We start from the raw sequence: 25,990 nt of genomic DNA on the forward strand, positions 1-25,990 counted from the left end.
GACCGTTGTTTAACAGGACCTGAATCCCCTGAACTCAGGAAAGAATAGGAAAGCTACTTTTTCTTCCACTTGATTTTCATGATCCAAGGCATGATGCAGTAGATAGAAGCTCTGAAATCCCTAAGTTTATTCCATAAAAATACGACAACCTACATTTTGTTTGATAACAGTGCCATTGTAGGGAATTTCCTGGCAGTTCAGTGGTGAAGACTCCACACTCCCAATGTAGAAGGCACAGGTTGGACCCCTGGTTAGGGAACTAAGATCCTGCATGCCACATGGTAGGCCAAAAATAAAAAATAAGTAATATTAGAAAAATAAATAATGTCACTATTAAAACCCTTCCCAGGTGGCGCTAGTGGTTAAGAACCCACCTGCCAGTGAAGGAGACCCTGGTTCGATCCCTGGGTCAGGAAGATCTCCTGGAGGAGGGCATGGCAACCCACTCCAGTATTCTTGCCTGGAGAATCCCATGGACAGAGGACTCTGGTGGGCTACCATCTATGAGGTGGCAAAGAGTCGAGCATGACTAAAGTGACTTAGCATGCATTAAAACACATCTTTTCTGGAAAAATCAAAGTCTAACAAAATTGTTATGCCTACTATAAAAATAAAGAGTTAGCTAGTCTAGATGATATACAAGCTTCTTGCAAATGAATTCCATGCCTCTTTGACTCTCAAGCATCAAATTCTCTGAACATAAACCATTTATGGGTACTGTGGTCCTTACGTGTCCCCCTAAAATTCATATGTTAAAACCTAACCCCCCAAAATGATTCTATGAGGAGGTAGGGCCTTTGGAAGGTGATGAGGTCACAAGGATAGAGTCCTCGTGAATGAGATTAGTGCCCTCATATAAGAGGCTCCAAAGCGCACCCTCATCCCCTTCAGCCACGTAAGGAGACAACTAGAAAGACAAGGAAGATGGCCCCCGTTTGACCATGCAGACACCTTGATCTCGAACTTCCAGCCTCTAGAACGGTGAGAAACAGATTTCTGTTGTTTTTAAGTTGGTATATGTATGGTACCTGGGCTTCCCAGGTGGCTCAGTGGTAAAGAATCTGCCTGCCAATGCACGAGCCATAGAAGATGTGGGTTCGATCCCTGGGTCAGGAAGATTCCCTGGAGAAGGAAATGTCAACCCACCCCAGTATTCTTGCTAGCAGAATCCCGTGGAGAGTTTAGCCTGGAAAGCTACAGTGCATTGGATCCCAAAGAGGTGGAGATGACTAAAGTGATTGAGTATACATGCATGCATATTATAGGGTATCTTGTTTTAGCAGCGCAAAGGACAACATCAATGAGAGAGCCATCTAAGGAGGAAGACAAAGGGGCATAAAGGTTTACATTCATTGCTCTGGAAGGTGCAGTGGAAATGGCAGAATTGGCACCAAAACTCAAAACTGCTTCTCCTACTGGTACGTTATAGACTGAAGAAGCCAGAGACCCTGGAGAGGGCTATTGGGCAGTGTGGCCAAAATGCCAACCTAACCTAGGCTAATGCAAGGCAACAGAATAAACTGGAAGGGTGCCATGTTTAGACCCAAGGTTTGAAAGAGTGGAGCCAAGACCATAAATGCCAGAATTGAAGTGGACGATGGGAAAGAGGCTCTTTGGAAAATCACTGCTCTTCCAGGTATTTTAAGAGGTGCTCTCATGCTGAGCAGAGACTCGGCATTTGCAAAGATAACCTGAGTTTCCAAATCTTAGGTTCGAAATCCTGTGAGCAATTGGAAAATCTTACATGATCGCAAACTAGACCTCCGCAGGGAAAGGTAATACTACCATTTTGCACAACTCTGAGAGACACGATTTACAATATGGAACATGTCTTCTAGAGCTGTGCAATATGACAGGCCTACAGCACAGTAGATATTTTTGCAGTGATCTGAGCTAGTGACCAAGCCTAACTCACTGCCCAGAATCTGTATCTTGGTGTGACCTTTTTGCTTTCTCTTCAGCGTAAAGTGACAGACTTCATATTCTCGGGCTCCAAAATCACTGCAGACAGTGACTGCAGCCACGAAATTAAAAGACTCTTGCTCTTTGGAAGAAAAGCTATGGCAAACCTATACAGCATAACCACTTCACTGACAAAAGTCCATATAGTCAAAGCTGTGTTTTTTCCAGTAGTCATGTATGGATGTCAGAGTTGGATCCTAAAGAAGGCTGAGTGCCAAAGAATTGTTGCTTTCGAACCGTGGTGCTGGAGAAGACTCTTGAGAGTCCCTTGGAGAGCAAGGAGATCCAATCAGTCAATCCTAAAGGAAATCAACCCTGAATATTCATTGAAAGGACTCATGCTAAAGCTGAAGCTCCAATACTTTGGCCACCTGATATGAATAGTGGATTCATTGGGAAAGACCCTGATGCTGGAAAGGATTGAAGGCAGGAGGAAAAGGAGGTGACAGAGGATGAGGTGGTTGGATGGACATGAGTTTGCGCAAGTTCTGGGAGATAGTGAAGGACAGGGAAGCCTGGCACGCTGCAGTCCAGGGAGTCTCAAAGACCTGGACATGACTGAGCAACTGAACAACAATGTGGAGGGTAAAAAAGGGTGATGCTCATAAGCCAGCTGCAAATATCAATAATGGAAATAGGGAGAAATGGAAAAGAAATGCTGAATAGATTCAAGGGTAACATTTGAATTTGGTAGTTGCTTCAAGGCGGCCAGTACTCTATAAGGAGTCAAGAAAAAGTAATTTCTGAAACTGTTGAGCGAGTGTTCCAGCAAGAATTTATTTTAATTGCTTTATAAATTGCTTTAATCCTATATTTAGGGAATCATTAGGGGCCTGAAAGGGTCACTTAAAATTTTCACTTATGCTTAACTAAGTTTTATAGAGAAAATTACATGTTTTAATAGTATTCATAGAATCAGGGACTTGTAAAGGTCTCGAGATGTGTCCTTTTAAAATAGCAAAGGTCTGTGACTCAATATCACTTAATTCTCACAATAGCCCTGTGAGATAAAGATAATTATTCTTTTTATAGATGAGGCAACTGACCCTCTGAGGGTCTGAATTATTTGCAAAGTAAGCAATTTGAAGGAAGGATTCTACCTTATTCATCTTTCCATCTCAAGGGTCTGGAACATGGCAGACACTCAGCATTATTATTTCAAGGGTTCTCAAAGCATGGTCCCCAGACCAGCATCAGCAGCATCGCCTGGAAACATTTTAGAAATGCAAACTCCCAGCCTCCACCCCAAACTTCCTGACTCAGACACACCCAGTACAGGGCAACCTGCATTTTAACAAGCCCTCCGGGAGACTGAACAGAGGTCTGTGTAGTCAAAGCTATGGTTTTTCCAGTAGTCACATACAGATGTGAAGGTTGGACCATAAAGATGGCTGAGCATCAAAGAATTGATGTTTTTGAATTGTGGTGCTAGAGAAGACTCTTGAGAGTCCCTTGGACTGTAAGGTGATCAAATCAGTCAGTCCTAAAGGAAATCAACCCTGAATATTCATTGGAAGGACTGATGCTGACGCTCCCATATTTTGGTCACCTGATGCAAAGAGCCAATTCATTAGAAAAAACCAATGCTGGGAAAGATTGAGGATAAGAGGAGAAGGGCGCAACAGAGGATGGATGATCGGAGGGCATCACTGACTCAACGGACATGAGTTTGAGCACACTCTGGGAGACAGTGAAGGACAGGGAGGCCTGGCGTGCTGCAGTCCATGGGTTTGCAAAGAGTCGGATGTGACTTAACTGGACAACAACCAGGAGATGGCGGTGCGCACGAAAGTGTGTAAGAAGACTGGTGTTCAACGAGCAGTGAATGAAGTGCAGTTGGGTGAGAAGGCGCATATCCAGGTTCCTCAGAGCCCCAGGAGACACAGGGGAGCAAGTTTCAGAGAGCTAGGAGAGTAACATCCCAGTTCTGGACTGATCTCTGCTGGAGTCTCCCTTGCCCTCATTCTCAGAAGAGCCATATGCCCTCAAACCACAGTCTGCCAGGATCGGCTCACAGCTGCCACACCCGCACCTCGCCTTGACACCAGCGATGTGCAGAGAATCCCAGTCCCTTCTCTGCAATGAATACAATTAGTCAAGTTTCCATTTTTCTTTCTCCCTCCCAAATCCCCCGCAGTGAGGGCCACCTGAGGAAAGAAAATTTCATCTTGCACAAAACCAGATTTATCTCTGTTCTTTGCACAACAATACAATGAAAGCCCAAATGATTTCTCCACATTTGGTAGCACTTAGAAGCTTTTCATCAGCGTAAGAATAAGGAGTACAACTATTTTCCTCATTTCTGTTTACGGCAGCGATACAGCTGAAAGAAAACAATTTAAATCTATCAACCGCAGAGATGTTTTTGACTAAGGACAAGCACCAAAGTTTCAGCATTTATCTAGCATCACAGCTTGTCTGAGATGAAAACAGCCTACGAGATCATCTATCTAGTCCCTGCAAGATGATATACAGTGGTACCCAGAAAAGTTTCTGTTAAATAATTATATATATATTTTAATATGTATCAGGAAAAAAACATGCAACTTTCATATCATGCCCACAATTTCACGGATATTGTGGTGAATATCCACACGGATATTGTGATGGGGATGCACTTCCTTCTCCTTTTTGCTCACGCGCTCAGTCATATCCAACTCTTTGCGACCCCATGGAGGAGCCCACCAGGCTCCTCTATCCGTGGGATTCTCCAGGCGAGAATACTGGAGTGGGTTGCCATTCCCTTCTCCAGGGCATCTTCCTGACCCAGGGATCGAACCTGCGTCTCCTGCATTGCAGGTGGATTCTTTACCCCTTGAGCCATCAGGGAAGCCCTTATTATTGCTCAGAGTAAAGCTAAAGTAATTAGTGAGCAAAAAAAAAAAAAAGAAATGATTTCAGAAAACATCTGTAAATAAGCAATAGCCCAGGTGTTGTGCAGATATGGTAGAAATCATGAAAGTGATACACAAAGTTTTGAGATTAGGTAATCACCCCTAATGCAGTCCGTGGGGTCGCTAAGGGTCGGACACGACTGAGCGACTTCACTTTCACTTTTCACTTTCACACATTGGAGAAGGAAATGGCAGCCCGCTCCGGTGTTCTTGCCTGGAGAATCCCAGGGACAGGGGAGCCTGGTGGGCTTCCGTCTATGGGGTCACACAGAGTCGGACATGACTGAAGTGACTTAGCAGCAGTAGCAGCAATCACCCCTAATAGGCTGCTGGAAGGAAAGAGAATTCACCCCCCTTCCAGATGGTTCAAATGGAGAATCTTCAATGAAGGAAAATCTTAGGGAGTTGTGGGCAGCAGTAAGGGAACTGAAGGTGATGCTGAGGCATCTGGGAATCAGTGGCGGAGGAAGTCATCCACACCCCAAGGCTAAAGGGACAAGGGAAGGAAATAGTGCAGTTGGAGCTCTGGAGGAGAAGTGACCTGAAGACAGCCAAGACAGAGTCCTGGAGCGAAGGAGTGTGAGAAAACAGCTCAACCTTTCCTCCTTCCTCTCATCTGCCTCTTCTTCCCACTGGCCAAACCCAACTGGAAGCCAGAGGCAAAGGAACCAGGCAGTCCCTATGGTAGAGGCCAGGCTCCAAGACACAGGTGGCACAAAGGATGAGCACAGCGATGGAAGAGAAAACAGCTGGTGACAGTGAGACAGGAGTCTGTTGCACTTGCTTCTTTTAGACGTGCAGAGCTGTCTGCCCAGCAGGAAAGGCAGGCCAAGGGGGCTTCAGGAAGACTCACTGGTCAGAAGTATGACTGCAGAGATTGATGGATCTCAGAGAAGTTCCACAAGGTATCTGCACCTCAGTTTCTTTATCTGGAAGATGGGAAGATTATCTCTGCATGCAGGTTGGTTGGCAAGATGACAAATTACCTGTTACATTGCTGGTAAACACAAGATGCTCAATAAAAAGTAGCAACTTTCATGCCAAATGAAAGAAGCCAAACACAAAAAGTCACATATTGTATGATTCCATTCATATGAAATATCCAGAATAGCTAAAGCCATAGAAGCAGCAGATTGGTGCCTGCCTTAGGCTGCGGGGAAGGGAAACTGGGGAGTGACTGCTTAAGGGGTCGATTTCATTTGGAAGGTGATTGGAGGAGGATAGTGTACCCTTGTTGGAACTAGAGAGCTATGGTGGTTGGACAACATTGTGAATATACTAAATGCCAATGAATCACTCACTTTGAAATGATTATATTTAATACTAATTTGCAAGGGCTGCCATAACAAAGTACTGCAAACTTGAGTGCCTTAAGTAACTGAAATGCATTGTTTCACTATTCCTGGGTCAGGAAGATCTGCTGGAGAAGGGATAGGCTACCCACTCTAGCATTCTTGGGCTTCCCTTGAGGCTCAGCTGGTAAAGAATCCACCTGCAATGAGGGAGACCTGGGTTTGATCCCTGGGTTGGGAAGATCCCCTGGAGAAGGGAAAGGCTATCCACTCCAGTATTCTGGCCTGGAGAATTCCATGGACTACAGTCCATGGGGTTGCAAAGAGTCAGACATGAATAAGCGACTTTCACTTTCACTTTCTTTCTGGAGACTGGAGGTCCAAGGTCACTGTGTTTCTTGGGTAGTGCCAGGCATCTCTCCTTGCCTTGGTGATGTTCAACTTCTGTGTGTCTCTATGTCCAAATTCCCCCTTTGTATAAGGGGATCAGTCATGTTGGACCCAAGGGTCCAGCTACTACAGTAGGACTGCGTCATAACTTCACTAATCTGCAATAACCCTGTTTACAAATAAGGTCAGTTCTGAGATTCTGGGGACTTCAATATAGGAACGTAGTGGAAGGGGGAACAATTAAACCCTGAACAACAGTTAATTTTATATTACATGAATTTCACCTCAATAAAAATATGGGAGAAAAGTAACTAATTATTATGATCATTATTATGAAAGTCAGCGGCCCATTATCTCAAGGTCGGGTGTAGCATAAAAACCCCTATCAAGAATTAATTCTTTGCAGGGCAGAAACAAAGACATGGAGAAACAGACTTGCGGACACAGTGGGTGAAGAAGAGGGTGGGACGAAATGGGAGATCAGGATTTACTTATGTATACCACCGGGGTTCCCATGCAACGCTAATGGTAAAGAATCCCCCTGCCAATGCAGGAGATTTAAGAGATGTGGATTCAGTCCCTGGGTTGGGAAGATCTCTTGGGGGAGGGCATGACAACCCACTCAAGTATTCTTGCCTGGAGAATCCCATGGACAGAGAGAGGAGCCTGGTGGGCTGCAGTCCAAAGGGTCTCAAAGAGTCGGACACGACTGAAGTGACTTAGCACGCAAGGGTATACACTATCATTTGTCAAATAGCTAGCTAGTGGGAAGCACATGGAGCTCAGCTTGGTGCTCTGTGATGACCTAGAGGTGTGGGATGGGGTGGGAGGGAGGTTCAAGGGAAAGGGAATATATTTATACATATAGCTGATTCACGTTGCTGCACAGCAGAAACTAGCACAATATTGTAGATCAATTGTACTCCAACTAAAAAATAAATAATGTTTTTTTAAAAAAGAAAGACTGCAGCCTAAGCATTTGAGGGATTTCCAATTTAAAAAAAAAAGAGAGAGAATAAATTCTTCATGGGCCCTAATTTAGTCTCTTCCAAATACCACTACTCTGATGGTCGTGGACAATGCCCACCCAACCCACGCACCTTCAAAAGTACCTGGAGGTATAGATAATGAAAATGTCATGGGGATATTAAGAAGGTAGTTAGAATGTTTGTTGAAGACGCCAAACTCGTACCCTGGAGTGAGAACTGTAGACAGCACAGCATGTTCTAGCAAACATAAGCATGCCACAGCAACCTACACGGCCAGCTCACTGTCTATTAACTCCTTGCTAGAGACATTGTTGGGGAAGGAAATGGCAACCCACTCCAGTATTCTTGCCTGGAGAATTCCATGGACAGAGGAGCCTGGCGGGCTGCAGTCTATGTGGTTGCAAGAGTCAGACACGACTGAGCGACTAAGCACAGTGTCACTGATAACACTTGTTACCTGGGGTTTTCCTGCTCTGGTCTACACTGGCCTTATCTCCACCCTGTGCTGGCTGAGTCCTCTGAGTCCACTGGCTCCTTGGGGGGTCTCATAAGACTCCTGCACCTTGTCACTCTGCGCTGCGACTGTCGCTTATATGTTGCCTTTATCATTGTCTGCAGCCAGACTTGTGTCACTGTGAATGCTCAGAGTTCTCCTTATGCATGGACCTGTTCTTCCTTCCTACGTGCTTTGTCAGATGGGAGTGATCTGATTCATCTGTGAATCCTGGAGATGGCATCTATTTGGCCCCAGAGTCCCCTTTCTAAACTTGGGCCTCTGTCCCAAGTCGGCATGGGCTCTATCTGCTCCACTGGCCCTCCTAAGTTTTCTTGTAACAATTGTTAACATGTATTGAGGACTGACTGTGTGTCCAGGGCTGTTATTATCTGTATGTCAGAGATGAGGAAACTTGGACCCAGTAGGGTTATAAGTCCCAAACAACAGAGCCAGGACATATCAGAAGGAAATGAACCCTGGCTCCAAAACCTGTATTCTTACCCACAACACTGGACTGTCTTTCAACACCACGAACACCATTAACATTGCAGCCCTACTAATACTTTAAATCTGCATAGCGCATCACAGTTTACACAACATTTTAACAGAACTAAAGAAATGTGTCATTGAATCCAGTGTTAAAGAGCATCAAGGGCTAAACTCAAATTCAACAAGTATTTATATACTAACTGATTTTAGTGTTTTTCCTCATCTACAATTTCACAAATACTGCCTAAGACAAGGATTAGACTCATTGTTTGAATCAAAGCAAGAGTATACCTTATTTCACTTTGCAGTTTTACAGTTTTCCAAACATCTCCACATATACTATAATATTTGAACTGTATAAAATTCCTTGAAGCAGAAAAAAATGGAAACAATTATTCTTATATTTCAGATGATAAAACTGACGCTGTAAAACATTGAGACGCAACTTGAACTAAGGTCTCCTGGCTTGTAACCTTCTGTATAACATGCTGTCTACCAATGGACTCATTTGGGGGATAATATATTCACAATAATTCAGCCAATTTGGCAAGTGCTGGTCTGTAATCTCTGTTATAAAAGGCAGCATGCCACTGTTCCTTCATCTAGCTAGAATCAATTTCTAACAAGAGTGTTCTCCAACAGAAGTGTTTCTGGGATAACTAGCATTGCTTTGAATGATAGAATGAAATATTCAAGCAACTGGCCTTATTTACACCACATATGCAGTGAAGGTGAGGAAATGACCCCTGATTCTCTTCAGCATCAACATTCTTCATTTAATCAGGGGATCGAGATGGTCATGGGGTGAGTATTTGGACTAGATTCCTGTCTCCAGAAACAGCACGGTCAAGGCAGGAGATCTGCTCTCCTCCTCACTAGAATTACAGGAAGGAAGGATGATTTCAGCTCTCTGGTAGGGTCCATCCCAAAGACTTCATTTCCCTTTGTGTCTTCACAGCCAGGAAATCCCTCATCAGATTGAAATAAATCCCTCTTTCTCTTCTCTAAGCCCTTATCTTGCTCTGTTTTCCAGGAGAGGGAACAGCTGCTTATCCCTAAGAAGCAGCAGCCAACCCCTGAAATCTGTCCACCCCAGCATGCTGTGGGATTCCAAATATTTTAATGTCATACATCTGAGTGTTAATTACTTTACCGTAGCTCCCACATCAGGCTGATGGGTGCAAAGCCAAGCTGGCTGAGCTAAGCATTGCACGAAGAGAAAGCAGAAAGCAGGTTCTGGCATCGCCGGAGGGTCCTGACATCACCCAGATTCTCACACATTGCCTGTTTGTCACCATCCATCACTCTGCCCCAGGGCTCGGCACCCGCCACCCCCTGCCCCCAGACACCCGTGTCTGCAAAGACACACTCAGGTACACAAAAAAGAAACTCAGGGTTTGACCTTTCACTCTGTCTCTCAGCTCCTCTCCCACCTCATTGCATCCCACCTTGATCCATTAATTTCCTCTTGGATGTTGAAATGTTCCCTTAGTCTAAAACTAAAGCTGCATGTCTTATCTAGTTTCTTGCCCAGCCAGGGGTTTTGGGGTAACAGCTTTGCACAACAAGTATAATACTTTCTCACAGAGCCCGTGTCATTTTCCCAGAGTCTGCATCACACATTATTAACAGGAAGACTTAGGGAGTAATTGTTGCAAGACAAACACCCCGTGGCAAAAGAAAATCTTAGAAGTTGGTCCTTGGTCCCCTCGGTGGGTGGGCATTTAGCTGGAACTAGTATTCTTGCCTGGAGAAACCCATGGACAGAGGCGCCTGATGGGCTACAGTCCATAAGGTCGCAAAGAGTCGAACACGAATAACTGAGCACACACAGAGCATAAATATAGTTGTCATAATTTCCATTATAATAAAGATATGATCTAATTTTATAATAAACAGTGATCTAACAAATACAAATGATAAAAATAAAACACTAGATCGTTAAAAAATAAGTCTCATTAACCAGAGCTAGCTCTGGACCCCAACTACTATTTCTCTTGGGGGACTAACAGTACGCGAATCCTTGTCTTCTTGTTGGGAAAGTGACAACAATTAATAGGATGTGTGCTCTGCGTTTAATACTTTCAGTTGTGTTCCTTCTCCATCTCACCAGCAACCTCAAACACAGATCCGACGTGGTAAATTTTGTATTTTAGACTCATGCATTCCTTCTGGGGGACTTGAGGACTTCAAGCCACACAATCCTGGTCTCCATGCTCCTCTTGAGTTCTTTGTGAACCTTAAAAAATCTGTACTCTACTCCTTCTGCAAATGAAACTATCAGGAATATGCAGATCCTGGGCTCCTGTCCCTCATCACCTGTTCCCCACACACTCCCAGGGAGAGTTCTAGATCAGGGGCTGTCCACTGGGACATCTAATAAGTTTTTTTTTTTTTCTTTTTTAGTGTGGACCTTTTGTACAACATTGTAAATTTGTTATAACATTGCTTCTGTTTTAAGTTTCAGTTTTTTGGCCTCCAGGTATACGGGATCTTGGCTCCCCAGGATCAACCCAGCACCCTCTGCATTGAAAGAGTAAGTCTTGACCACTGGACCGCCAGGGAAGTCCCTCTAATAAGGCGTAGACCATTCCACAGAAGAGTGGGGCCATAACCTTATAATCACACACACAACAGCCCTCAATGGGGGGAAAACTCCCTAGAGAGCCACCAAAACCTGTGTGTATCACTGACTTGAGCAATTACTTACTGTTTTGCAATTAAATTCACTCAGGAAAACGGAATCATTACTGTGAGGAGCAGCTAACCAGCAAAGGGCCAAAGTGTGCTTTCAGCCATATGGCAGGCAATCCCCAATGATGTCGACAGAGAATTGCACATGAGCGACTGCAAGGCAAGTCTCATTCCTGGGAGAAGCTCTGAAGTTCCACCATCGCAAAGGGAAGCAGAAAAGTATAGGGACTGACTGTGACTGTATGAAGCCGTCATTTTTATACAAACAGACAGACTAAGCACGCACCCAGTTCATTATAGGATATTCTTCTATCCTGTCCAAGTTTTAGGGGAGGTAGAAGAGAGTACATCTTCTGCAAAAGCTTCCTTTTTAAATTTCTTTCAGCACGTTGATATTCTGCTCACAGCAAAGAAACACTCAAGAATAGTATCTGTTTTGAGTTAGTGAGTAAAGATCCTTAATATGCTAAGAATCTTGCCGATGGAATGCACAATGTCTAAAATGAAAAATTTAATACATGGGCTCCATGTTTGAGGTTGCTGGTAAGATGGAGAAAGAAACCCATGGAAAGCAATAAACACATGTGCTCTTAACTGGTGCCACTTTCTCAAGAAGGAGACAAAAGGATTTCTTAGAACAAGTCTTATCATCAGCCTTCACACAGACAGGTATGAAGGTATAAAGGTCAGAGGATAGTGCCAGCCCTGGTGCAGACATGCTTGGCCTGGGTCAAACCCCACACAACAGGTTGTTAAGTAAAAATCATCAGCCACGTGTCAAAACATTCCAGATTTTCACTCACTGGCATGAAATAAAGCCCCCGACGTAAGGGCTGGTTTTATAAAGGCTGCGTGTGGATTATAAACTCAGAGAGGAGAGACATTGCTTCTTGCTTTTATTTCACTCCTGTAGGCTCCAAGTATGTGATTGGTCCAACCATCCCATAAGAAGGAGAGATCCCAGTGAGAAAGCAAGTGAAAGGAAACACAGAGTTAGTCCAGAAAAGGCGGGAGATACAGGAGAATCCTTCACTGGTTTCACCGTAGCACTCTTTGCCTGGAGGAGAGTGAGCTAACCAGGGGTGATGACCACAATCAGAATAATCCCAATAATAATAGTAATAATAACAGCTCACACCCATTGAGTGCTCTCAGAGCCAACCACTGAGTTAGGTGCCCTACACACGTCACCTGCTGATCGCATCCTCTCAAATTCATCCCATGTGAATTTCAACTTCCCCGCATAGTAGGTTCTACTGTTGCTTCCATTTTACAGATGAGGACAGTGAGGTTAAATGATGCAGGAAAGGAGACACAAGGTGGATAGATCAGTTAGGAAGGAATGGGAATGGACAGGAAATGTAAATGTCATTGAGTGGGGGAGTCTGGCCAAAATTTCAGGGGAGGGGATACGTCCACAAGGTCAACAAAGGCAGATGGGTACCACGGATCCCAGCAGGCAGGCAGGGTCCAGGGTCTGGATCATTAGTGGATGAGTCAGCCAGCCCAGTGGTCTGTGGTAGCAAGCTCTAATCACAGGCACAGAAAACATACATATTGAGCAGCGGCTCTTTCGTAGTTCCTGCTACATGAGATTCTTCTAACCACCCTGAGGTCCAAACACCAGGACAGAGGTTCAGAAAGCACCTCACCTAAGCTCACATCCTTGGGAATCCGTAGAGCTGTCACTCAAGGAACTGTTCAAGCTCAAGCTACCTGTTAAACGCTCAGGGTTGCTTAACCAGCACCTGGGGTTCTTGAAACATTCACACATTGACCATTTGGAGTATGAACCAAAGTCCCAGAGCCCGACAGACCCACTGGATAAGGAGGGAAGACCATTTCCACGATGGGATGGACCGTTACCTCCAGTAAGTGACTGATGGTGGTGGGGGCAGGCTTGAAGGACAAAGCAGAGGTCAAATCAGCAAACTGGAATGAATGAGACAGGAGGCATGCCGGGTGAGGACCACGTGATAGAGGAAGAGAGGCCATAAGGATGGGAATGAAGCAAGAGGCCTGATATTCAGTTGGCCCATCACACCCACAAACAGCCTCGGTTACCTCTGCAGCACTGAACAACCCAGCAAAAACTGCACTGTCCGTAGAAGGGAAGGGGCTCTGTGTCTTTCAAAATTCTCTCCCTGGAATTAAATTTACTCTCAGACACAATCCTGAGGTCAGACACTTTGCATGCATCCGACTCTTTGCGACCCCATTGACTGCAGCCCACAAGGCTCCTCTGTGCATGGAATTTTCCAGGCAAGAATACTGGAGTGGGTTGCTATTTCCTACTCCAGGGGATATTCCCAAACCAGGGATCAGACCTGCACCTCCTGCTTTGGCAGGTGGATTCTTTTACCGCCGTGCCACCTGGGGAGCCCCAGACACTATAGGCAGATCCAAAGATCTAGAGCATTCTATCATGTTATTAACTGTGTTATTAAAAGCTTCCTCCCAGCGATGTGTCCCCAAATCCTCAGAGGCTTCCAGCCTCTGTCTCACCTCAGATACAGGTAGATGACCCTTGTTAAACTGTCAGGTCTAATTACCAGTTCATACTCTAACCTCTTCTCTAATTTAAAAGACTCCTCATTTCAGTTCTTTTTTATTTCCCTGCTTCCATTCTTTCTTTTCAGCAAAATGAGAGATTAAGGCCTTAACCACCTTAGTGGTTTCAGTGCCACTAATAATGAGAAAGCCATTGGTTAATTTTTTTTCTAAAGATAAGAAGGTAGCAGTCTTTTCAAATAAGGAAACAGAAAGGCTTCCCAGAGGGAGCAGGTGGAAAGGTGATAAATGGGAAAACAGTGTGGCAACTGCACTTCAGTTTGCAACTTCTTTCCTGGGTCCCTTTGAAGCCGACTGGATTGAAAGCGTTTGTTTCTTTACAAGAATAGAATGTTTGACAACTAATTAAACCAGGTTTTTGACCTTAGGCTTGAACAAAGCTGGTGATCATGGAGTGCAGAGCTAGGTATAAAATAAGGGGATGGGAGTGTGGCTACCATAAACATGGCTGGGGATTAGAAATGGCTGTTGATGAACCGGTTCTGGTTTTCAAGAGTGGACGCATGCCATACACCGATGGTCAATTTGCCTCTTTTTAAAATGCACTGAGCATGCAAACCTTATTTCACCTCATTTAATCGTGTGCCGGTGTTTCAAATGGCACTTCCGAACGCAGTGTGGTTCAAGGTCCTGACTCTGAACTGTTTAGAAAGCTAACTCCCCCATCCACCTGTCCACTGCCTCTGGCCTTACCTCCCAGTAGTCTTGCTTCAAGCCGGCAGCCAGAGTGAGCCTTTTAAAATGGGGCAGCTTACGTCACTCTGTGCTCAGAATCAGTCAAAGATGTCTCTTTATCTGTCAAAGTAAAATCCAAAGTCCTGGCTGAGACACCTGTGACCACCCAGTCTTATTCCCGTCTCATCTCTCTCCCCCCAATGCCTGCACCTTGCATTTCCTAGAATATCCTCACTGCCCATTCTGTTTGCCTTCTGCAGGGAATGCTCTTCCCCAGGTTTCAGTGTGATTTATTCCTTCACCTCTTTTAGATCTGGACACAAGTCCCCTTACTAGTGAGGCCTTTTCTAATCACTCTACTCAAAACAGCAAACCCCAACCTTCCACAGCCCCTACACACACACACACACACACCCATGCACGCACACACATAGCTTTTTGTTCAAGATTCAGGGGTTCCAGTTGTGTGTCCCACGGAGCCCTCTGCACCCCTGTTAAAGCTCTAAAATCTAGAAGAGGCACCTTTGCGGAGCTCTTAGGGGCTTCCTGCTGGCTCTGTGGTAAAGAAACTGCCTACAATGCAGGAGACCCAGGTTTGATCTCTGGGTCCGGAAGATCATCTGGAGAAGGGAATGGCTAATCACAGCAATCTTCTTGCCTGGAGAATCCCATGGACAGAGGAGCCTGGTGGGCTACAGTCCACGGGGTTGCAAATAATTGGACACGACGGAGCAACTAACAGTTTCACTTTCCAGAGTTCTTCACAGCATTGACTTAGAGGCTTCCCTTCCCTTCCCTCAAAGGCAGTGTCGATGAGGGGACCCCAAAGAGCCATCTGCTCAGCCCCGTTCTTTGTTTCCTCTCCAGGAATTTGGATTTTGAACCAAAAGAAACCCAGGCTACATTTGGGTGGCTGGGTCTACAGTATCATCTCCCACCGATTTGCGAGTAACAGAGAACAAAGCTCATGCCCAGAGAGGAACAGACAGGAAAGGTAGTTCCAAGGCCTGCCATTTGCATCACCCACCTTGCATGGGTGAGACACCCCAGTATCCTAAAAGAAGCTTCTCTTCTCTGTTAAGTTAGTTTGAAAAAGACAGGCTGTCCTTTTCATCTCTGCATCCAAAGTGCCTGACATGAAATAGATAATAAACTATCCAGAAGAGTGAATGGACAGATGAATGAAGGCAGGAGCGGCTGAGAGCGGGCAATGGTGCCTGTCACTTACAGAGCAGGACATTTTGAGAGACATTGGAAGACAGCTCTGTGACAAGACAGTGATACTGGCTTTAGGAGACCCACAGAGAGAGGCTCACAGTAAATATCACAACGAGGGCATTCCATGCATGCGTGGGAGGACTAAGATACAAGTTCCAGTCCCATCAGATGTCTTGAAGCCAGTCACGCTGCTGGCTAGCAGTGCCCCCAATGCAGCCCTAAACCAGCAAACCCCAACAGAGAGTACAGGGCCCTACACAGAACTCTGTCTTGAATTTCCTTCTTTCTTTCTTCTAATAATCAAGGAGTTACATTTAGAAACAGACACTTTCATTCCACTCATCTTAAAGAAGGCTAAGTGCCAAAGAATTGATGCTTTCAACATATGGTACTAGAGGAGACTCTGGAGAGTCCCTTGGACTGTAAGGAGATTCAAATCAGTCAACACTAAAGAAAATCAACCCTGAATATTCACTGGAAGGACTGATGCTGAAGCTGAAGCTCCAGTATGCAAAGAACCAACTCATTGGAAAAGATGCTGATGATGGGAAGGATTGAGGGAAGGAGGAGAAGGGGGTGACTGAGGAGGAGATGGTTGGATGGCATCCCCAACTCAATGGACATGAGTTTGAGTAAACTCCAAGGGATCGTGGAGGACAGGGAAGCCTGGTATGCTGTAGTCCACGGGGTCACAAAGAGTCAGACACGACTTAGCAACTGAAAAATAAAAACACCTTCACTGGAGACCTCAGAAACTGTTTACCTGAACTTGGCAACAATTTTTCCCTAAGTCAGCTAGTCTGTCAACAATAATATTCAGTTTCTATTTTGTGCCGGCCATTATGAAAATGTGTAAAAGAAGTAAAATATGTTCTCCTGTCCTGAATTGCAAGTGATGTGTCACACCATCGCAGTGCCCATGCCTCTAATGCAGTGGTGTGGTCACTTGGAGGACAGTTGTCTCAGTGGCTGAGTGGATGGAAGCTTTAGCTCTCCTTTTAACCATGGTGTGTGGTACCCAGTCCGTGAGGTACTCTCTGCAGAACACTTCGCGGAGCCCGGCTCCTAGAAGTACTCGATGAAGATGGCTTAGCCTGTCTCAGCCTTGGTAGATTGAATTCAATTGGACCGGATGCTTTCTAAGGTTTTTCCCATTCTAAATGTCTATGATTTTTATCAGTCATAGCAGAGTTTGGGGGCATAGCTTTGGGGCATCCTTCGTGTCACCCAATCAAGGCTCTGCCCAAATCAAAACCTGCCAAGGAAACAAGTCTCCCAAGGGGAGGTGACAGTGAAGGCGGTGTTCTTCTGCGGAGTTAATGGTCGTTAGCTGGTCTCCGAGCGTCCCCCAGGGACCTCTGCTGCTAATTAGGAAAGATGCAGTGAGAGGCGTGGGGCTCCCCAGGGCCCCCCTTTTCATAATTTCTCATGACTCCTGCTTCTTTGTGGTTGATGCTCCATCCCGTCAGCACAGGCTGCTCTCTTTCTTTCTGATTGACGGGAATAAAGTAGGACAAAGACAGTGAAAGGAGCCAGCAAGCCTGGGTCCCCAGGCAACACCTTGAGCGCCATCCCCCAAAGGTGAGCCCTTACCACCAGAAACCTCCCAGCAGAACCTGGGCGCTCACTGGGAAACCCGAACTCGACCCATCTTCATTCCCTCAGTATTCATCCAGGGCCTCTCTGTGTGCCAGGCACGTGTAACTAGGCACCAAACTTATAAACAAGCAATTAACGCAGCATAATAAGTGCTTTCATATCTATACGGAAGGGTGCTGAAAGCTCCTTGCTCTACAGAAGGGCACATGCATGCATGCCAAGTCGCTTCATCTTGTCTGACTTTGCGACCCCATGGACGGTAGCCCACCAGGCCCCTCTGTCCATGGGATTCTCCAGGAAAGAATACTGGAGGGGGTGGCCATGCCCTCCTCCAAGTGAACTTCCTGACCCAGGGATCAAACCTGAGCCTCTTACATCTCCTGCATCGGCAAATGGGTTCTTTAACACTAGCGCCACCTGGGAAGCCTGGAGAAGGTCACAGAGGAGGAAATTTCTGATCAGGGCTGAACAGGCTAGCTGAGGACTTGATGAAGGCCAGCTTCACCTGGTCTGACTCGGTCTCCCCGGTCTACACCCCAACTGTCTCCTTCTCCCTGCAGCCCCTGTAAACGGAGGTCCTGCCACACCCTGGACTGGAGCCCAAGCAGGTAATGACAGTGCAATGGTAAACAGAGTGTTGCAGTCCATGGGGTCGCAGAGTCAGACGCGACCTGGCAACTGGACAACGGTAATTGACCACTCCTCCCCTAGATCCACTCCCCACCCCACCGCCTTCCCCAGGAGACTGGCCACCGTGGACTCCATCGATGGGGTTCTCTGGCCCCCTCGAAGTAAACCAGGAGCCTGCAGGGCAGGAGGAGGGAGAGGTCAGCGTGTGCGCCTCCCCAGCTTCCTCCATGCTGGGCGATGGCTGTCAGCGCTGGTTCGTCCACCCAGGCTGTGGTTCAGTCGCTCAGTCATGTCCAGTTCTTTGTGACCCTATGAAATGCAGCACACCAGACTTCCCTGTCCTTCGCCATCCCCCAGAGCTTGCTCAGACTCATTCCACTGAGCCGGTGATGCCATCCACCCATCTCATCCTCTGTGGCCCCCTTCCCTTCTTCACCAGGACCATACTCCTGTTGCACCAGCTCACGCAGACTTCTGGGACCACACTTGCCCCTGAGCCTTCTTCCTGCCATCACCAACCCATGTACCTGACCACCTCCCGTCAGTCCCCGTAGCCCCGCCCACGTCTGTGTAAATGGCCTTGTCACTCCACTCTTCCTAGCTTCTTCTTTGGAGTGTGCCATCTGTTTCCTGCCGGGACCTTGCCTGAGACAGATGTTGACATAAATACTTTGAGACTAAAGGATTTAGATCAATCCCAGAGTTATTTCCCTGGTGGATCCAATGTTTTATGGAGGGTCTCATTGGTAAACTTAAGAATTTTGTAAATGAATATCTAAGAAACCTTTTGGTATTTTTTTCCCCCTAGAAGGCTTTCAGGAAAGTTCAAAAATCCCCTGGAATTTGATCCCCTAATTCTGGGAGGGAATCACTGTTCAAATTTACTTAGAAACTGCAAAAACTCCCCCACAAAAAACTAAGTACAAATGTCTCACTCAGCTATTGAGGACCCGTTATAATTAGGCACTGACTGACCCGCCTCCCTGGCTTAATTCTTTCCTCCCAGTCTGCCCCTCTCAGATCACAGTCCCGAGATAACTGCCTCTCCCTTTGGTTCATTCTGGTTCCTTCGGCTGGCATATTCTGTCCCCTCCAAACATCACTCGCCTCCCATTTCTCCTGTTATTGGAGTCCTAGCCATTCCTTGAAGCCCAGTTCAAATCTCCCTCCTAAGAGGGAGCTGCTAAGTCGCTTCAGTTGTGTCTGACTCTGTGCGACCCCATAGACGGCAGCCCACCAGGCTCCCCCATCCCTGGGATTCTCCAGGCAAGAACACTGGAGTGGGTTGCCATTTCCTCCTCCAATGCGTGAAAGTGAAAAGTGAAAGTGAGGTCACTCAGTTGTGTCCGACCGAGTGACCCCATGGACTGCAGCCTACCAGGCTCCTCCATCCATGGGATTTTCTAGGCAAGAGTCCTGGAGTGGCTAATTCTCCACTATGTCTGGCCTTTAATCCATCCATCTCTTGTTCTCTTTCTCCTCTGGGCTCCTGAAGCATCTTTATTATTTTTATAATTAACACTGACTAAAACTGGCTTTGGGCTTCTCTCATGGCTCAGTGGTAAGGAATCTGCCTGCCAATGCAGGAGACGTGGGTTCAATCTCGGATGCAGGAGGATCCCACGTCCCACGGCGCAAACTAAGCCCATGCACCACAACTACTGAGTCTGTTGCTCTAGAGCCCAGAAGCCACACCTCCGGAAGCCCCTGCACTCCGCAGCCTGTGCTCTGCAGCCAGAGGAGCCACTGGGATAAGAAGCCCCTGCACCGCCACTGGAGAGTAGACCTGCTCACTGCAACCAGGGAAAAACCCGCGCAGCAGCGAAGACCCGGCCCAGCCAAAAAATGAGTAAATAAAAATGTTTTTTAAATTGTCTCCCTCGGGCATATACAGTTCTAATTTTAACACAGACTCACAGACAGATTCACAAACAGCTCCATCACCCACAAAACCCCTCATGCCATCCCTGTCCAGCCGTGTATACATGTACGTGTTTATTCATACATGTGAAAGTACTGGAAGTGAAAGTGTTGGTCGCTCAGTCGTGTCCGACTTCTGTGACCCCGTGGACTGTAGCCCACCAGGCTCCTCTGTCCATGGGATTCTTCAAGCAAGAATACTGGAGTGGGTAGCCATTCCTTTTTCCAGGGAAACTTCCTGACTCAGAGATCAAGTATGTATATAGAGAAAGAGATTTATCATAAGGAATTGGCTCACGTGATTATGGAAAACAGCAAGTCCCTAAGTCTGTAGGGACTGTCAGCCAGCTGGCATCCCAACAGAACTGCTGGTGTTCATCTCATCCAAAGACCAGCAGGCTCAAGACCCAGGAATGAGCTGTTATTTCAGTTTAAGGTCAAAGCAGGAAAGGCCCACATCCTAGTCCAAAAACAATCAGGCAGGAGGAACTCTCTCCTGCTTAGAGGGCCAGCCCTTCTGTTCTATTCAGGCCTTCAACTGATTGGACGAGGCCCACCCACAGCAGGGAGAATAATCTGCTTTACTCAGTCCCCCGACTCAAATGTGTTGTTGCTGTTTAATCACCAAGTTGTGCTGGACTCTTATGCGACCCCTAGGACTGTAGCCTGCCAGGCTCCTCTGTCCATGGGCTTTCACCGGCAAGAATACTGGAGTAGGTTGCCATTTCCTTCTCCAGGGGATCTTCCTGATCCAGGGATCAAATCCATATCTCTGGCCTTGGCAGGCAGATTCTTTACCACTGAGCCATCATGTTAATCTCATTCAAAGACACCATCACAGAAACACGCAGGATAATGTTTGGGCTTCCCTCATAGCTCAGTCAGAAAAGAATCTGCCTGCAATGTAGTAGATCTGGGTTCAGTTCCTGGGTCAAGAAAATCCTGTGGAGAAGGAAATGGCAACCCACTCCAGTATTCTTACCTAGAGAATCCCATGGACAGAGGAGCCTGGCAGGTTACAGTCCGTGGGATCGCAAGAGTCAGACATGACTTAGCGACTACACCACCACCACCAATGTTTGACCAAATAACTGGACACCCTGTGGCCCAGTCAAGCTGATGCCTAGAATTAATTACTGTGATCATCTAAATGGAATCAGATAGCATGTACACTTTTGAGGATGATCTCACTCAGCATAATGTATTTGAGATCTGTCCAGTCTGTTGGTGTATCTGTAGTTCATTCCTTTTCATTGTGCAGCCATGAAACAAAATGAATCGTTTCTCTCTTCATTTACTCGTGGAAGGATATTTGTGTTGTTTCCAGTTTGGGACAATTATGAATAGATTTGTATGTATAGATTTTTGTATGAGCATAAATTTTAATTTCTCTATGATAACCTGATGGTGGGATTGTTAAGTCACGTGATAAGCATATTTCATAAGGAACTGCCAAAGTGTTTTCCAGAAAGCCTATGCCATTTTGCATTCTTACCAGCAGTGCATTAAAGCTCCAATTATTTCCCACCTGAGGTACTGGTATCATCAGTAATTAGCTTTATTTTTTCCTTAATCATTCTAATAGGTATACAGTGATATCTCATCATGGTTTTAATTTGCATTTCCCTAATAGCTAATGATCTTAGACATCTCTTCAATGCTTATTGACTTCCATACATCCCCTTTGGTGAAATTTCTGATCAAATGTTTCACCCATTTTCTAACTGGGTTTGGGTTTTTTGTTATTTTTTTTTTTTTACCCCTGAGTGTTGAAAGTTCTTTATATTTTGCAAATATCTTCTGCCAATCTGTAGCTTGTCTTTTCCAACTATTTTTTCACAGAGTAAAAGTTCTAATTTAATGAAACCACATTTACCAGTATTTTCTTTTTTGAATCATGTTTTCGTGTCAGGACTAAGAACTCTTATCCAACCCAGGTAACAAGGATATTCTCCTATGTTTTATTATACAGTTTTACAATTTACTTTAAATAGATTATCTCTCCCCTCTGAGTTAACTTTTGTATAAGGTGTAAAGTTTAAGTCAAGATTCATTTACTTAACTTTGTTTACAGATGTCCAATTGTCCCAAATTCATTTATTGAAAAAAAAAAAAAAAACAACTCTCTCTTCTCACTGAATTCCTTCAAACAATTATCTAAAATCAATTGTCCAAATTTGTATAGGTTCATTTCTGTATTCTATTCCCTTTCATTTTTACATTTATATTCCTATTTTCATTTTTCAGTACCTGCTTTGTCTGGTTTTGTATCAAGGTATTCCTGGCCTTATAAAATGAGCTGGCAAATGTTCCTCCCTCTCTGCTTTTAGAAGACATTATACAGGATGGATTTTTATTTCTTTACAGTTTTGTTAGTATTATCCAGTGAAACCATCTAGTCTTAGAGATTTCTTACAGGAGAATGCACCACAGTTTGGAGCAAAACTTCTTGGTATGAAGAGTGTGCCTTTGCCTGGCCCTCCACTCTGGATATATTTCTTTCAGGCATCTCATAGGGTGGGGCTAGGGGAGGCTATGGTAGGAAAAACTTTTAAGGATTCTGATGCTGAGTCCCTAGCCATCATTCTAGACTTATGCAGAGCTGTGTTGCAGCCAGTGATCAAGAGGCCACCATGGAGACTCCACGGTCTCCCAAGAGGGGCCATAATCTGGGTCACTCCACACAACAAAGCAGCCAGGTAACAGGCCCCTTGGCTTAATTAAAAGCCAAGCCTGTGGAGTTAGAGAACAGTTCAACTGAAAATGTCTCAGGAGTTCCCGCAGTTTAGTCCATCCACGAAGCCAGCTTTCTGGTCACTGAGCCTATAAATACTGATGTCATGATAGCATTAGTCTTCTGAATGCAGTAGCAAAGCCTAGATCAAGGCCCTGGGTCTCTGACTCTTCACCCACCCCCGCCGCCACTGTCCCCTCCTTCTTACCAGATTGAGCCAAACCCTAAACCAAATCATACAAGCAAACCACAAACAGCTCAAAGAACTCTAAATCATTTATTCATTTATTTATTTTTTGGCCACGTGGCATGCAGGATCTTAGTTCCCCCACCAGGGATCAAACCCATGCCTCCTGCAGTAGAAGTGAAGACTCTTAACCACTGGACCACCAGGGAAGTCCCCCCAAATCACTGTTATCCCAATAGCTGTCATAAAATTATCAACAAAACTCTAAAGCATAATTTTAAATAAATTATCTTAAATTCCATTCAGCTTCTCTGAAGTACAGGAAGAAATTAAGTTAAAAAGTGAAGAAGCATTCTTAAAAAGCATCCCTACGGTGTCCTTTTTAAAGACTTGATCAAAATTTATTAAATTTTAATTACCTGTGAAGCATATAACCGGTTACCCTGATGGATACAAAATAAGCGACAAGCATGGTCAACCTTAAGAGCATTCACTCTGGTATGAAGACAGACTTGGGGCTTCCCTGGTTGTTCAGATGGTAAAGAATCTGCCCTCAATGCGGGGGACCTGGGTTCAATCCCTAGGTTGGGAAGATCCCCTGGAGAAGGGAATGGCTAACCCACTCCAGTACTCTTTCCTGGAGAAATCCACTGACAGAGGAGCCTGGCGGGCCATACAGTCCATGGGGTTGCAAACAGTGGGACACAACTGTGCAGCTAACACACACACAGACTTGGAGCCAGTGCTTAAAATTCAGAGCTTGTGCTCACGTGCTGTGTGATTCAGGTTCTAGATTTGAGGACAAGTTATTAAGAAATCTAAGGCTCAAAGAAAAATCTGTGAAACTGGGTGATAATCCCCTCAGGGTGTTTGGGAAAGAATAAAATAAAATCACTTGTGTGAAAGCAATTTAGCACAGTGTCTGCACATGGAGGGTCCTTAATCAATATCAGCTGGTCAGATAGTTACATGGATGAAGGCATGCATCGATCAGCTTAATATCCAGTTGGAAAACCAAGAAAAGTATAAATCAAACAATGAGGAAATAACCTTGCATTATGCACTGACTGTAATACAAACGGCATAGCGATAAGTGGAATAAAGTTTAAAAGGTAGCACTTGGCAAATTTGACCAAGAAACACTTTTAGAAAGGAGGAAGACTTGGATAGGATCTGAAAAATGGGCACAGTTTGAATCTGTGGAGGCAAAGCAGCCAGCAGCAGAACAACCAAGAATAAAGACAGAAACAGAACAAGAGGGAGCCTGCAGCAGCCAGCATCCATATGCAAGCCTTCACATGCCACCAGAAGTGGAACCAAACAAAATTAAAGCAGTGCATGAAACCCAAGTACTACTTGGCCTCTAGAGGTACCCTTAACTAAGCCCCACGGCTCATCACACCAGGAATGACACATATTCACAACTCCCAGCTTCAGCCTCTCTGCCAGAATCTCTCCAGGATTTCTGGCAGAAGAATCCACCTCAAGACACAATCAGCAGGCATCCACGTGCACAGCATCTTCCTAGACTGCAAGTCTTCTCAGGCCTCTGTCTCTAATACACTCCAAAGGAAAGATTGCTTTTTCCTCTTTGAAATGGATAAGATCAATACAACTCTTCAAGCTAGCCAATGGAGGGGGCACACAGGCAAACCGCCCTGGAACACCCAGATAACACCTCAGTTAGCGCCTTGGGTGTGATGGTTTGTTTATGTGCCCCAGCAAGCCCCTTGCAATGGGGAAAGGAGAAGCCGTCAACCAACCTCTTGATAAATCCTAGTCATCAAGCTAGAGAATCTATTTCCTGTGGAATCGAAAAATGCTCTGTGTTAGAAAATGAAGCAGAAAAGATTTCACAAGAGCACAGCCTCAACATTCTGTAACAGACAGCATGCCGAGGTACTTGGTGTGTGTTACCTCCTCTAGCTATTACGACTTTAGGAGGTTGGTAAATGTGTTCATAATTTACAGGAAGTGAAACTGATAGCACCTAGAGAGATGACATCACAAAGCTGGAAAATGGGAAACTAGGAATGTGAGTGGGCTTGTCTAACTTAAAAGCCTGTTGGTTGCCAAGGGGGTGCGGGGTAGGGAAGTGGGGGATGGACGGAGAGTTTGGGGTTAGTAGATGCAAACTGTTACACACAGAATGGATGGGACAAGATCCTACTGTGTAGCACAGGGAAATATGGTCAGAGTTCTAGGATAAACCGTAATCAAAAAGAATGTATAAAAACCAGTCACTTCTGCTGTACAGCAGAAATGAACATGACATTGTAGGTCAACTTTACTTCAATAAATAAATAAAAAGCCTGTTCTGAATATGCTAAATACCAAGACAGATAATAAGGCCTGAGAAGGAGTAAGTTACATTGCAGAGTCCCCGTCCATCCATGTCCATGAAATTTGGGGCAGTGATCTGTGAGACAGGAAGGGCAAATAAATAAATGAAAACGATGTGGAAATGTAAGCACAGAGAGGTGTGGAAGACGAGCATTTGACACACACAAGAGGTTTGGTGACAGGGTTGTGAGATATCGTTTCTTAACATCATTACACTTCATTATTGACGCTTCACAGTCGTAAATTTTGTATTTATTTGTGGCTCTTTTTAAACACAGTCCCGTTTTGATATGAAAGTCATGCTGACAAAACAAGATTGATTAAAGTTTCTAATTATCTGTCATCACAGCATGACCAGTGGCAAATGGAATGCATTTTCTCATTTCTTCCAGAAAAAAAAAAAAAAAAGAGCTCTCTAATGCAAGACACAAAGCTCTTCTGGTTCACTCAAGTGCTGGGTAAAAACCTGCATGGCAGGACAATAAAAGGGGTAGGTGACAACCCCCAGCCTTCTGGCAAAGCTGAAAGCAATCAACCCAGAGCCAAGAATAAGGACTCCAGAGTCCTTACTGGAGACACCTTGTAGAATATTCTCTTCCTGGCTTTCATTTTGGTTCCAAATATGGGCTTCCCTGGTGGCTCAGATGGTAAAGAACCCACCTGCCAATGCAGAAGATGTGAGAGACACGGGTTCAATCCCTGTGTCAGGAAGAGGCCTGGAAGAAGGGAACGGCAACCCACTCCAGTATTCTTGCCTGGAGAATCCCATGGACAGGGGAGCCTGGTGGGTCATGGGATCACAAAGAGTCAGACACAACTGAGCGACTTACACTGATACACATAACTCAGTTGAATCTGCCCTTCCTACGGTAGCCATGAAACAATCCTATTGAAATTCTACATGAGT

The sequence above is a fragment of the Moschus berezovskii genome, chromosome 27 (assembly GCF_049115385.1).
Source record: "Moschus berezovskii isolate FMDL1 chromosome 27, NW_MosBer_1.0, whole genome shotgun sequence".
In the NCBI taxonomy this organism is placed as follows: Eukaryota; Metazoa; Chordata; class Mammalia; order Artiodactyla; family Moschidae; genus Moschus; species Moschus berezovskii.